Here is a 13,374-nt window from a genome sequence, read left to right on the forward strand (position 1 = left end):
TTGGGCACTGGGGCATTTTAATAAAATCCACAACCACTTAGTTGAAACATCTGGTGTTCTAAGTAGAAGATTTGAAATGTGCTTTTGAGATGAGTCACTCAAAATAAGCCTTGATCCTGCATTACAATAAAACTGGGAACACTCTCATGACACTGTGTAGAACTATCATTTTTGTACAGTTGCTATGGAGCTTTGACCTTACACAGGCCAGAGTTGGCAGGTTTTATGAGTTCTTCCCAGTAATGGATCTTCAACCGCTGGGAGCACGTGTTAGGAATCTGAATGAAGTAGCTGTGGGAAAATTCATCAAACTTACTCTCAAGTGTTAGCATAGGGCTACATTTTCCCTTTGAAGAGAATTTGTACTTTACATTGAAAATGTGGTTGTGAGTAAAATCCAATAATGGAAGATGTATTTTTTTGGAATGATTTCCTCCTGTTGGGTTTGTAGTTATGAAGTTCTTTGAATACACCCAGGAGAAATTGGCCAGTCAGACTGCACCTTTCATTATGTCGATTTCAAATTTCACAAGCAGCTGGATGAGCGGCTTAACTGGTGAAGAAGTGATAACATTATAATTCCAGTGGTGCCATGAGCAAAATGAAAAGAAAATTCATGGCTAGTTGGCAATTTTCATATTTACATCTAGAAGATGTATATTCTCTGACTTGGAAATATATACAGCTCTTGCTTGAACTCTGCTCCCAGCCTTTAGCTCAACTTTATTGCCATCCTTGGGCTCAGCCTTCAATGACAGCCCACACACTGAAACTACTTCTGATAAATAATGCCCCAATCTCCATATTAAAAATGACTGTCTTGTCCCTGAACCTAGGGCTGAGAAGGCAGCTATTCTTAATAAAGGAACAGGTCATAAATTGAGTTAGCTTCGGAAGTATATGATGAATAAGGAATTAATGAAGGACTCACACATACAAATTAAACAACTGACATTTATTTCGGTGACTGGACGGCAATAGGCAATTCCATTAAGGCCTATCACGTGGGTTGTTCTCTGAAGGCTATCCGAGGGAACTGAGCTTAATATTGGGAGCAAGGATGAGCTCTGAGCTAGTCGAGGAATTGAGGAATCCTGCATATAAAACTAACAGTATATTTTTCATCTATTTTTAGTACTGAAATATTGGGCTGAATTTTATTGCATCAGAAGAAGTCTCAACATTGAGGCCCAAATTGGAAGCATGGGCAGGGGGCAGGACATGGACATGGATTTTGCTGCTCGCATCCAATTAACGGCCAGCAGGCATAGAAGCAGGCTAATAAAGCGTGGTGGACGAGAAGATGCCAACACTCAGTTTAGAAGTACCCTGCAGAAATATACCTGGAAGGGAGAGTAACGAATGCAGTTAAAGGAAGTGTGGCTCCCAGGTATAGTGATGCCTCTCAAGAGGTGCTCCTCCAGGTCATAAGGGCACAGAGAAAGGTTACTTGACAGGAGGAAGAGGCCAGAAAGCCTCACCAAGGGGTCGCAGATGAGGTTTGTGGCTGTGGGGTGGTTGCATGAACATGGTTGCAGTACTGCAGGTGGTTAAATGACTTGTTGTGATCTGGCAAAGTGAATGGATCTTGTTATGCCAAGCTAGTAACTCTGGATGTCACAAAAGGTGCCAATAAAATGTGAGAAGAGGCTGCTGATCCAGGCACCTGGCATGATTAGGCACCAGCGTTCACAGTGAGACTCATGGTACCCTTACTGCAAAGGCCCCTGGTCAGCCAGAGTGGACTGCTGCATTGTCTGTACAGAATGGCTGCTTGCAGCAAGTTGCCCAGTGGCTCAATGCTGGATATTGAAGCTGACACGGAATGACAAGCACAGCTGGGCTGTGAGAAACAAGTGACACTGTGTATTTCTGTGTTTCCAGGAGAAGTGAGCTCAAGGGGAGGGAATCCCTTACCTGAAGTGCTTGTTTTAAGGACTTCAGTATGTAAATGTTATAAGAATCTAATACTTCTAAATCTGCATTCACTGCCTATTGAACATTCACTATCACTTGAATAGACGGGAGGCAGTGGCCTAATGGTAATCCTAAAGCACACGGTAATGCTCTGGGAACCTGGGTTCAAATCCCAACATGGTGGAATTTAAATTCAATAAAAATCTGGAATTAAAAGTCTGACGAGGACCATGAAATCATTGTTGTAACATCAGGGGGAGAATTTTCTGGGCAGCGTTGGGGCCCGCTCACTGACGTCACCATGCATCATTTAGATTTTCAGTTCGCCGACTCGGCTGCGCATCCACCGAACTGTCAAAGACCTGTTAAAAACTAATTGAAATAATTGAGCTGCCTGTTCAACGTTAAGGTTGGTGGGCAGGCGAAGAGCCCAGGCGGCCTTCGCATTTTTCATGAAGCCTCATCCACGGGTGGAATGAGGTTTCATGAAATGTTTAAAAATGCAATAAAAATTTTCAAAGAGATTAATTGACATGTCCCAGCTCATGTGACACTATCACATGAGGGGGCATGTTTTAAAAGTTTTTAATTTCTTTATTTTGATGTTTAAAGCTTAAACAAATCTCCTTGCACTCAGACCCACCTGCCCCTGCACAACCCCCCGATGCGGGGAAAATTCAGCCCCAGATGTTTTTTACAACACAGGCTTATTTGCATAAGCAGCAAGTGATAGACAGAACCACAAATAATGGATCAGATCTAAGCTCTGCAGTCCTGCCACATCCAGTTGTGAATAGTGGGTGGACAATTAAATAACTCACTGGAGGAGAAAGTTCCACAGATATCCCCATCCTCAATGATGAAGGAGCCCAGCACGTTACTGCAAAAGATTAGGCAGAAGCATTCGCAACAATCATCAGCCAGAAGTGCTGAGTGGATGATCCATCTCAGCTTCCTCCGGAGGTCCATAGCATCACGAATGCCAGTCTTCAGCCAATTCGATTCACTTCACATGAAGTCAAGAAATGGCTAAAGGCACTGGATACTGCAAAGGCTATGGGCCTTGACAACATTCCAGCAATAGTACTGAAGATTTGTGCTCCAGATCTTGCCGCACCTCTAGCCAAGTTGTTTCAGTACATCTACAACACTGGCATCTACCTGGTAATGTGGAAGATTGCCCAGGTATGTCCTGTACACAAAAAGCAGGACAAATCCAACCCGACCGATTACCGCCCCATCACTTGATGGTCATCAGTCTCTTGATCATACTCTTGATCATCAGTAAAGTGACAGAAAGGGTCATCAACAGTGCTATCAAGCGGAACTTGCTTAGCAATAACCTGCTCACTGATGCTCAGTTTGGGTTCCGGCAGGGTCACTCAGCTTCTGACCTCATTACAGCCTTGGTTCAAACAGGGGCAAAAGGGCTGAACACCAGAGGTGAGGTGGGAGTGACTGCCCTTGACATCAAGGCTGCATTTGACTGAGTGTGGCATCAAGGAGCCCAAGCAAAACTGGAGTCAATATGAATTAGGGGGAAAACTCTTCGCTGGTTGGAGTCATACCAGTACAAAGGAAGATGGTTGTGGATGTTGGATGTCAATCACCTCAGTTCCTCAAACAAGAGGGAATCTAACCATCACTCCTTGACATTCAATGGCATTACCATCACTGAATCCCCCACTATCAACATCCTGTGGGCTATCATTGATCAGAAACTGAACTGGACTAGCCATATAAATACTGTGGCTACAAGAGCAGGTCAGAGGCTAGGAATCCTGCAGTGAGTAACTCACCTCCTGACTCCCCAAACCCTGTCCACCATTTACAAGGCACAAATCAGGAGTGTGATGGAATACTCCCCACTTGCCTGGATGAGTGCAGGTCCAACAACACTCAAGAAGTTTGACACCATCCAGGACAGAGCAGCCCACTTGATCGGCACCCCATCCACAAATATTCACTCCCTCCACCACTGATGCACAGTAGGAGCAGTGTGTACCATCTACAAGACTTGCACTGCAGGAACTCACCAAGGCTTCTTAGACAGCACCTTCCAAACTCACGACCACTACCATCTAGAAGGACAAGGGCAGCGGATAGATAGGAACACCACCACCTGGAAGTTCCCCTCCAAGCCACTCACCATCCTCACTTGGAAATATATCACCATTTCTTGACTGCCGCTAGGTCAATATCCTGGAACTCCCTTCCTAACAGCACTGTGGGTGTACCTACACCACATGGACAGCAGCGGTTCCAGAAGGCAGCTCACCACCACCTTCTCAAGGGCAATTACGGATGGGCAATAAATGCTGGCCCTGCCAGCGAAGCCCACATCCCGTAAATGAATTTTAAAAACCACAGATGCATGAAGGTCAGTTGCTTTTACAAACTCATTAATAACTACATGATTTGATTAAAAATCAATTTGTCTAAATAGACTGTTTTACTGAAGATAGAATACCTTCTATGGCACATCTCAGCACAACAGAACAGGTAAGCCTTGAAAGGGTGGAGAAGCATCTGCCTGAAGCCCCTGGAGCCCTGCTCAAGGTGCTGCTAGAAAAGACAGCAACTTTTTGGCCTCTTAGATGGTGGCACCAATGCTTCATGAAATCTCCTGCACAGATGCTGGTGGCCCAGCCAGAGTCTGGAGCCCTCAGGCCTCAGCCACCTGGAGGTCATATAAAGTACCAGAGCAGGAAGGCAAGCAGCCTGCCTCCACTGTGACTGCATGTTTCGGGACAGCACAACCTTGGAACACCAACACACTTCTGCATCAACCCGCCTCATTGCATTTGGTTCACGGATGGTTTATTGTGTAATACCAAAGATTTGAATCAATGTATGAAATGAAAGGTGATGTTTTTCTTCAGCTAAGGTCTCAAGTGCTAATTTCTGCACCATTGGGACATCATCAGCTGGTGAGCCCTTGAGAAGGAGGTAAAGAGAAGGTGTACACTGCATGAGGAGGAATGGTGATCCTGTTATGTTGGGCCAACTGAGTTGATAAGGACATTCAAGGCAAGACCAAGAAGGCTGTGTGAGGGAGAAAAGTCAAGTGCTTATGTAGTTTTTAAGGTATGCTCAGGAGAAACATGTTCATGTGGGTGATTTATCTGTTTCCCTGGCACGCACAAAGATACCCATTGGCACCGGTCCCTCAGGTGCATTACCATTTGCTGCCTGGTCTCAAGCCTCTTCCAAATCCTCCTCCTTGGAGGAGGAGGATACACCCTCAAGGAGATCCTCATTCTCCAAGGCTCCTCCCCTCAGGTTGTGCAGAGCACCACATACTAGCATGATATAGGAAACCCTTGATGGCGCATACTGCAGGGCGCCCTCAGATCTATTCAGCCACCTGAACCTTATTTTCAGCAGGCCTTGTCATCCTTGTAGTCATGTAGCAGTGGGTGTCAGTGTCCTCTGCTTCTCTGCTGGGCTTCTGCACAAGTGTTGGGAGCCATGTCTTCAGAGTGTAGCCCTTGTAACTCAGTATCCATCCACGGAGGGGTTCACATGGCCTGAAAAGCTGAGGCACCTGGGATTGTCTCAGGATGAACAAGCCAAAGCAGCTTCCCGAAAATCTTGCACACACCTGCATGATCCTTTTCTGGTGGATGCTTACTACTTGTATATTCAGTGATTGGAAGCCCTTCCTGTTGACAAAGGTCCCTGGCTACTCTGCAGGAGCCTTGATGACATGTGCATGCCTCTTGGCCTGACTAGCCTAATCTGTGTGAAAGTCCATGTATTGCCCTACCCTCTGGTGCAAGGGATCCATGACCAGCTTGGTAGAGTGATGGGCCACTAATTGGACAATCCCACAATTGCCCTTTTCCAGTTTGGAAGTAGTGACAGTAAATAGCTGGATGAGGATAAAGCAATTTCATTGGTTTTCATAGTGTTGTTGGGTTTCACAATTGCAGCTGTTCAAACGCTCTGTGGCTATTTGATAGGGGAAATGCATCTGAGCTTTGACTAAGTAGGACCTATGACTACCCTAATGATCACAGCTTTCTATCCAATGGTTATGGAAAAAGGAGAAAATCAGATGATGCATGCAATAAAGCCAGGCCAAGAAGTCCAAAATTGTGCATCTTACACAAACTTGCTCTTTCACTGTGCCACCTCCAATCTATAGATATGGAGACCAAAGTGCAAAGTGTTCCAGATGTGACCACACCAAATACGAACATACAAACATACAAATAGGAGTAGAAGTAGGCTATTCAGCCCCTCAAGCCTGCTCCTCCATTCAATAAGATTATGGCTGATCTGTTTTTATTTCGAATTCCACACTCCCATCTAACCCAATAACTTTTGATTCCCTTGTCTAACAAGAATCTATCTACCTCCGCCTCAAAAGTATTTAATGACCCCGCCTCCACTACCTTTTGAGGCAGAGAGTTCTAAAGTCACACAGCCCTCACAGAAAAAACTTTGTCTCATCTCTGTCCTAAAAGGACAACCCCTAATTTTAAAACAGTGTCCCCTGGACTCACCCACAAGAGGAAACATCCTTTCCATGTCCACCTTGTCAAGACCGTTCAGGATTTTATATAATTCAATTGAGTCACCCCTCAAACAAGTCCAGTCTGTCTAACCTTTCCTCATAAGACAACCTGCTCATTCCAGGTATGAATCTAGTAAACCTCCTCTGAATCATCTCCAACACATTTATATCCTTCCTTAAATAAGGAGACCAAAGTTGTACACAATATTCCAGATGTGGTCTCACCAATGCCCTGTATAACTAAAGCATAACATTCTTACTTTTATGTCCAATTTCTCTCATAATAAAGGATAACATTCCATTAGCCTTCTTAATTACTTTCTGTACCTGCATACCAACTTTTTGTGACTCATGCATGAGAACACCTAGATCCCTCTGCACCTTGGAATTCCGCAGCCATTCTCTGTTTAAGTGATACTCTGCTTTTTTTGCCTTCCTGTCAAAGTGAACAACTTCACACTTTCCCACACTACATTCCATCTGCCAGATTTTTGCCCACTCACTTAACCTATCTATATTTGTCTGCAACCTCCTTATGTTCTCTTCACAACATTCTTTCCTACCTATCTTTGTGTAATTTGCAAATTTAGCTACCATGCCTTCACTCCCTTTGTCTAAGTCATTGATATAAATTGTAAAAAATTGAGGCCCCAGCACAGACCCCTGTGGGACTTCGCTCACCACATCCTGCCAATCAGAAAAACACTCATTTATGCATACTCTCTGGTTTCTGTTAGTCAGCCAATCTTCTCTCCATGCATCTTGTAAAAGGAAGGGAAGAGATGCATTTAAGATGCATTTTCACAACCACTAGATGTCTCAAAGTACGTTGCAGCCAATGATGTACTTTTGAAGTGTAGTCACTTTTGTAAAGTAGGAATAAAACGCTACAGTCCCCTTGCAATTAAGGCCAACATTACATTTGCCTTCCCAACTGCTCGCTGTATCTGCATGTTTACTTTCTATCCTCCTTATATGAGTATATCCAAGTCTCTCTCTTATCAACATTTAGAAGTTTCATGTCTTTTAGAAAATATGCTGCTTTTCTATTCTTAACACCAAAGTGACTAACCTCATATTTTCCCCACATTATACTCCACTTGCCACCTCATTGCCCATTCACTCAACCTATCTATATCTCTTAGCAGCCCCTCAGTGACCCCCTCACAGTATACATTGCCACCTAGCTTTGTAGCATCAACAAACTTGAATACATTACTCTTGGTCTCTCCGCCTAAGTCATTAATATAGTTGAAGCCTCAACACTGATCCTTGTGGCACTCCAGTTGTTACAGCCTACCAACTTGAAAATGCCTGTTTTTCCCAACTCTCTGCTTCCTGTACATTAAGCAATCTTCCATCCATACTAATGTATTACCCCCCAACGCCATGAGGTCTTATCTTGTGCACCTTATTTATGTGGCACCTTTTTGAATGCTTTTTGGAAATCCAAGTATACTACATCTATTGGCTCCCCTTTATCTACCCTACTAATTAAAAAACTCAAAAAACGCTAATAAATTTATCAAAAATGATTTTCCTTTTGTAACACCATGTTGACTTTGTCTGATAATAGTATGATTTTCTAAGCGCATTGTTAAGACTTCTTTAATAATAGGCTCCAACATTTTCCTGATGACTGATGTTAGGCTAACTGGTCTGTAGTTCCCTGTTTTCTCACTCCCTCCTTTGATACCTAGATATCAAAGATCTTCCATCACCATCCCTAGGTATGCCCTGTCCCATCAACAGGACAGATCCATCAGAGGTGGCTGCACCGTGATATACAGTCAACAGGGGGTGACCCTAGGAATAGCCAACATTGACTCTGGAACCCATGATGTCTCATTGCATCGAGTCAAACATGGGTAAGGAAAACTCCTAGTGATTACCACCTACTGCCATCCTCAGCTGTTGAATCAGTGCTCCTTCATGTTGAACACACTTGGAAGAGGCACTGAGAGTATCAAGGGCACAGAATGTACTCTGAGTGGGGGACATCATTGTCCATCACCAAGAGTTGCTCAATAACATCACTACTGACAAGCAGGCCCAGTCCTGAAGGAAATAGCTGCTTGATTGGGCCTGCAGCAAGTGATAAGAGAACCAACAAAATGATAAATCTCCTTGATTTCCTCATCACCAACATCTTTCTCTCTAGCACTCTCTAGAATGTTTCCCACTTTTTATTTAATGCCATACCTTTTAGTCTATGTACCTAATCAACCTTAACCAACTGTCTCCTCACACTATGTAAATAGCTTTGATTAGGTTTAAGATTCATGTTTTGGACCCAAGAATATTACCAGACTTACTATGGAATTCAATTGTATTATGATCACTTTTTCCCAGAGGATTTTTTACTGAGATTTCTAATTAACCCTGCCTCACTGCAGAAAACTAGATATAAAATAGTTTTGTCTCTAGTTGATTCTACAAACTCATCGCTTCCAGACTGTCTTTGCCAATTTGATTTGTTCAGTCTATATGAAGATTAAAGTCCCTCATGATTATTAATTTGCCTTTGCTACAAGCTCAAATCACTTCTTGTTTAATGTTTTGTCCAGCAGTATAACTATACCATTAGAAGGCCTATAAACTATACCCACCAGTGTTTTCTGATCTTTGTTATTCCTAATCTCCACTCGTACCGATACCAACTGTACACCACAGCTCCAATTAAGACACAGAGGATTTATCTGCACAAAGAACTACTCATACAAACCTGTGAACATACAAAATAGGAACAGAAATAGGCCATTCTGCCCTTTGAGCCTGCTCCACCATTCAATAAGATCATGGCTGATCTGCTCGTGTTTCAAATTCCATGTTCCCATCTATCCCCAGTAACCATTGATTCCCCTGCCTAACAAGAATCTATCTACCTCTGCCTTAAAAATATTCAGTGACCCTGCTTCCACCACCTTCTGAGGCAGAAAGTTCCAAAGTCACACAACCCTCTGTGAGAAAATATTTCTCCTCATCTCTGTCCTAAAAGGGTGACCCCTAATTTTAAAGCAGTACCCCCTAGTTCTGGGCTCACCCACAAGAGGAACATTCTTTCCACGTCCACCTTGTCAGGACTGTTCAGGAACTTATATACTTCAATAAAGTCACCCCTCACTCTTCTAAACTCCAGTGGAAACAGGCCCAGTCTGTCCAACCTCTCCTCATAAGACAACCCGCTCATTCCCAGGTACCAGTCTAGTAAACCTCCTCTGAACTGCCTCCAACACATTTATATTCTCCTTTAAATAAGGAGACCAAAGCTGCACACAGTGTATGAGATGCAGTCTCATCAACGCCCTGTATAACCGAAGCATAACATCCTTACTTATATGTTCAATTTCTCTCGTAATAAAGGATAGTATTCCATTAGCTTTCTTGATTACATGCTGTACCTGCATGCTAACTTTTTGTGACTCATGCACGAGAACACCTAGATCCCTCTACAATTCCGATTCTGCAGTCATTCTTCGTTTCAGTAACAACTCTGCTTTTTTATTCATCCTGCCAAAGTGAACAACTTCACATTTTTCCACATTATACTCCATTTGCCAGATTTTTGCCCAATCACTCAAACTATCTATATCCATCTGCAAACTCCTCATGTCTTCTTCAGAACGTACTTTCCTACCTATCTTTGTGCACCTGAAAATTTAGCTACCATTCCTTCACTCCCCTCATCTAAATCATTGATAGTGATTGTAAAAAGTCGATGCCCCAGCACAGACCCCTGCGAGACTCCACTAGTCGCATCCTGCCAATCAGACAAAAACCCGTTTATGTATACTCTCTGTTTTCTGCCAGCCAGCCAATCTTCTATCCTGGCTAATATATTACCTCCTACACCATGAACTTTTATTTTCCGCAGTAACCTTTGATGTGGCACCTTATCAAATGATTTCTGGAAATCCAAGTATAGTGCGTTTTCAGGCTCTTCTCTATTCACAACACATGTTACTCCTTCAAAGAACTATAATAAATTGGTTAAGCATGATTTCCCTTTCATAAAACCATGCTGAGTCTTCCTGATTACCTTGAGTTTCTCTAAGTGCCCAGATATAACCTCTTTAATGATCGATTCTAAACCTTCTCCATGACAGACATCAAGCCAACTGCCCTATAGTTTCCTGTTTTCTGCCTCCCTCCCTTCTTGAATAGAGGGTTTATATTTCTGACTTTCCAGTCTGATGGAACCTTTCCAGAATCTAGGGAATTTTGGAAAATTAACACCAACTCCTCTACTACCTCATTAGCCACCTCTTTTAAGACCTTAGGATGAAGTCCATCTGGACCCGGAGACTTATCAGCCCTCAGCTCCATTAATTTCCTCAGTACCACTTCCCTAGTGATTATAATTTCACCAATTTCCTCTCTCCACTCCACCTCCCGATTTACAGCTATTACTGGAATGTTTTTTGTATCCTCTATAGTGAAGACAGAAGCAAAATATTTGTTCATTCCATGCGCCATTTCCTTATTATCTACTATTAGCTCCCCATTCTCACTCTCTAGAAGACCAACACTCACTTTCCTTACTCTTTTCCTTTTTAAATCCCTGTAGAAACTCTTGCTATCTGTTTTTACATTTCTAGCTAACTTTCTCTCATACTCTAAGTTCTTTTGCCTGATTAACCTTTTAGTCATTCTCTGTCATTCTTTAGATCCTGACCAATCATCTGACCTGCCACTCATCTTTGCGCAGTTACATGCTTTTTCCTTAAGTTTGGTGCTTTCCCTGACTTCTTTAGTTAACCACAGATGGTGGATCCTCCCTTTAAAATTTTTCTTTATAGCAGGAATATACTGATTTTGAGTATTCTGAAATATATCCTTATGTCTGCCACTGTTTCTCCATTGATCTATCCCCTAGCCTAGTATCCCAGTTCACTTTAGCTAGCTCAGCTTTCATGCCCACATACTTGGCCTTATTTAAGTTTAAAATACTAGTCTTGGACCCATTCTTCTCCCTTTCAAACTGGATGTAAAATTCAATCATACTGTGGTCGCTGCTCCTTAGGGGTGCCTTCACTCTGAGGTCATTAATTAATCCTCTCACATTACACAATACCAAGTCTAATATAACCTGCTCTCTGGTTGGTTTCAGAACGTGCTGCACTAAGAAACTATCTTGAAAGCATTCTATGAACTCCTCATCCAGGCCAATCTGATTTTTCCAGTTTAAATGTAAATTAAAATCACCCATGATTATTGTTGTCCCTTTATCATAAAGCCCCCAATATTTCTTCTTGTATACTTTGTCCTACATTGTGGTTACTGTTAGGGGGCTTGTAGACCATTCCCACTAGTGACTTCTTTCCCCTACTAATCCTCATCTCAACCCAAATCGATTCTATATCCTGATCTCTTGAACCAAGGTCAGCTCTATTGCACAAATGCCATCCTTGATTAACAGTGCTACCACATTTGATCCCTTGCCCCACAATTTAGAATAAAGCCCGCTCTGCTTCCCTAGTTATGTGGTTTGCAAGAACACTGATCCCAGCATGGTTCAGGTGTAGGCTGTCCCAATGGTACAGACCCCACTTTCCCAAATACTGGTGCCAGTGCCCCACAAACCGGAACCCACTTCTTCCACTCCAGTCTTTGAGCCACACATTCATCTCTAATTTTATGTACCCTATGCCAATTTGAACGTGGCTCAGATAATAATCCAGAGATTATAACCTTTGAGATTCTTCTTTTCAATTTAGTGCCTAGCTCCTATACTCATTGAAATAGTGTTCACATTTAGTTAAGCACCTGAAGTGTCCACTGTAAAGGTATCCATGTATGTAACAAATACTCTTGCTAAACAAAGTAGCAACTCAATTGGGTTCTACCAATATATTAAAGTTACAAAATTGCATTCCTGGCAGGGCTGTTGGGAGCGCTTATTGTAAATTTAAGCAAGCTTCCAGTATGCATTGATGGTGAATGAGAATCCCCATCAGGAGCGCAATTTCACAACATTATTCCTTAAACCGCATGAGTACAACAGGATTTCTGCTCAACAACCTTAATATGTTCCATACCAAAGAAGCATCTTGTAACATTACAGCATCAGTCATCCCAACTTTTACTAGCTCTCACGGTGTAGGTGTGTGCAATGCATTTGCCTCGCCGCTTTTCCTTTGTGGAGGTGTATGGTGCGTGTCTTCTGCTTCCTAAATGTGTACATCATCTAACTGTGTCCCTAGGGGAAAGGAGGAAGTGAGGTGGGTGGGACTCAGATATCTGTGTCTCTCTCTGAATGAGGCATTGGACCAGCAAATGACCGTGAAGTTACAAGCGCTAAGCACATCAAAGCAGTGGTTGCCTGGGTGTATAGAAAGAAACCTGACTTACATTTCTGTAGTGCCTCTCACAACCTCAAGACATCCAAAAATACTTCATTACCAATGAATTACTTTTGGAGTGTAGTACTGTATACACAATGTGGCATATCTGTAGGCATTGGAGTGGGGCTGCTGACCTTCCTTGGAGCAACAACATTCTCCCTCACCAGCTCCCAGGCTCAAGGCACAAAGTGAGAAAGCACAGACTCTTTCGGGAACTCCCAGCCGACTGATCTGGCATTGCTCTTCACCATAAAGAACACATTTTCACAGAATCACACAGTGCAGAAGAGGCACTTCAGCCCATCGAGTCTGCACCAACACGTGAGAAATACTTAACCTACCTACATAATCCCATTTACCAGCACTTGGCCCATAGCCTTGATTGTTATGGTGTGCCAAGTGCTCATCCAGGTACTTTTTAAAGGATGTGAGGCAACCTGCCCCCACCACCCTCCCAGGCAGCACATTCCAAATTGTCACCACCCTCTGGGTAAAAACGTTTTTCCTCGCATCCCTCCTAAACCTCCTGCCCCTCACCTTGAACTTATGTCCCCTCGTGACTGACCCTTCAACTAAGGGGAACAGCTGCTC

At 43.1% G+C, this 13,374-nt stretch overlaps 1 protein-coding gene across 10 annotated transcripts in view; it reads right to left on the bottom strand.

Annotated features, from left to right (window-relative positions):
- LOC144682802 (glutamate receptor 4) overlaps positions 1-13,374 on the bottom strand; it is a 272,035-nt gene that overhangs the window by 127,771 nt on the left and 130,890 nt on the right. The window lies entirely within an intron of this gene.

This window comes from Cetorhinus maximus, chromosome 7, assembly GCF_964194155.1.
Source record: "Cetorhinus maximus chromosome 7, sCetMax3.hap1.1, whole genome shotgun sequence".
Lineage (NCBI taxonomy): Eukaryota > Metazoa > Chordata > Chondrichthyes > Lamniformes > Cetorhinidae > Cetorhinus > Cetorhinus maximus.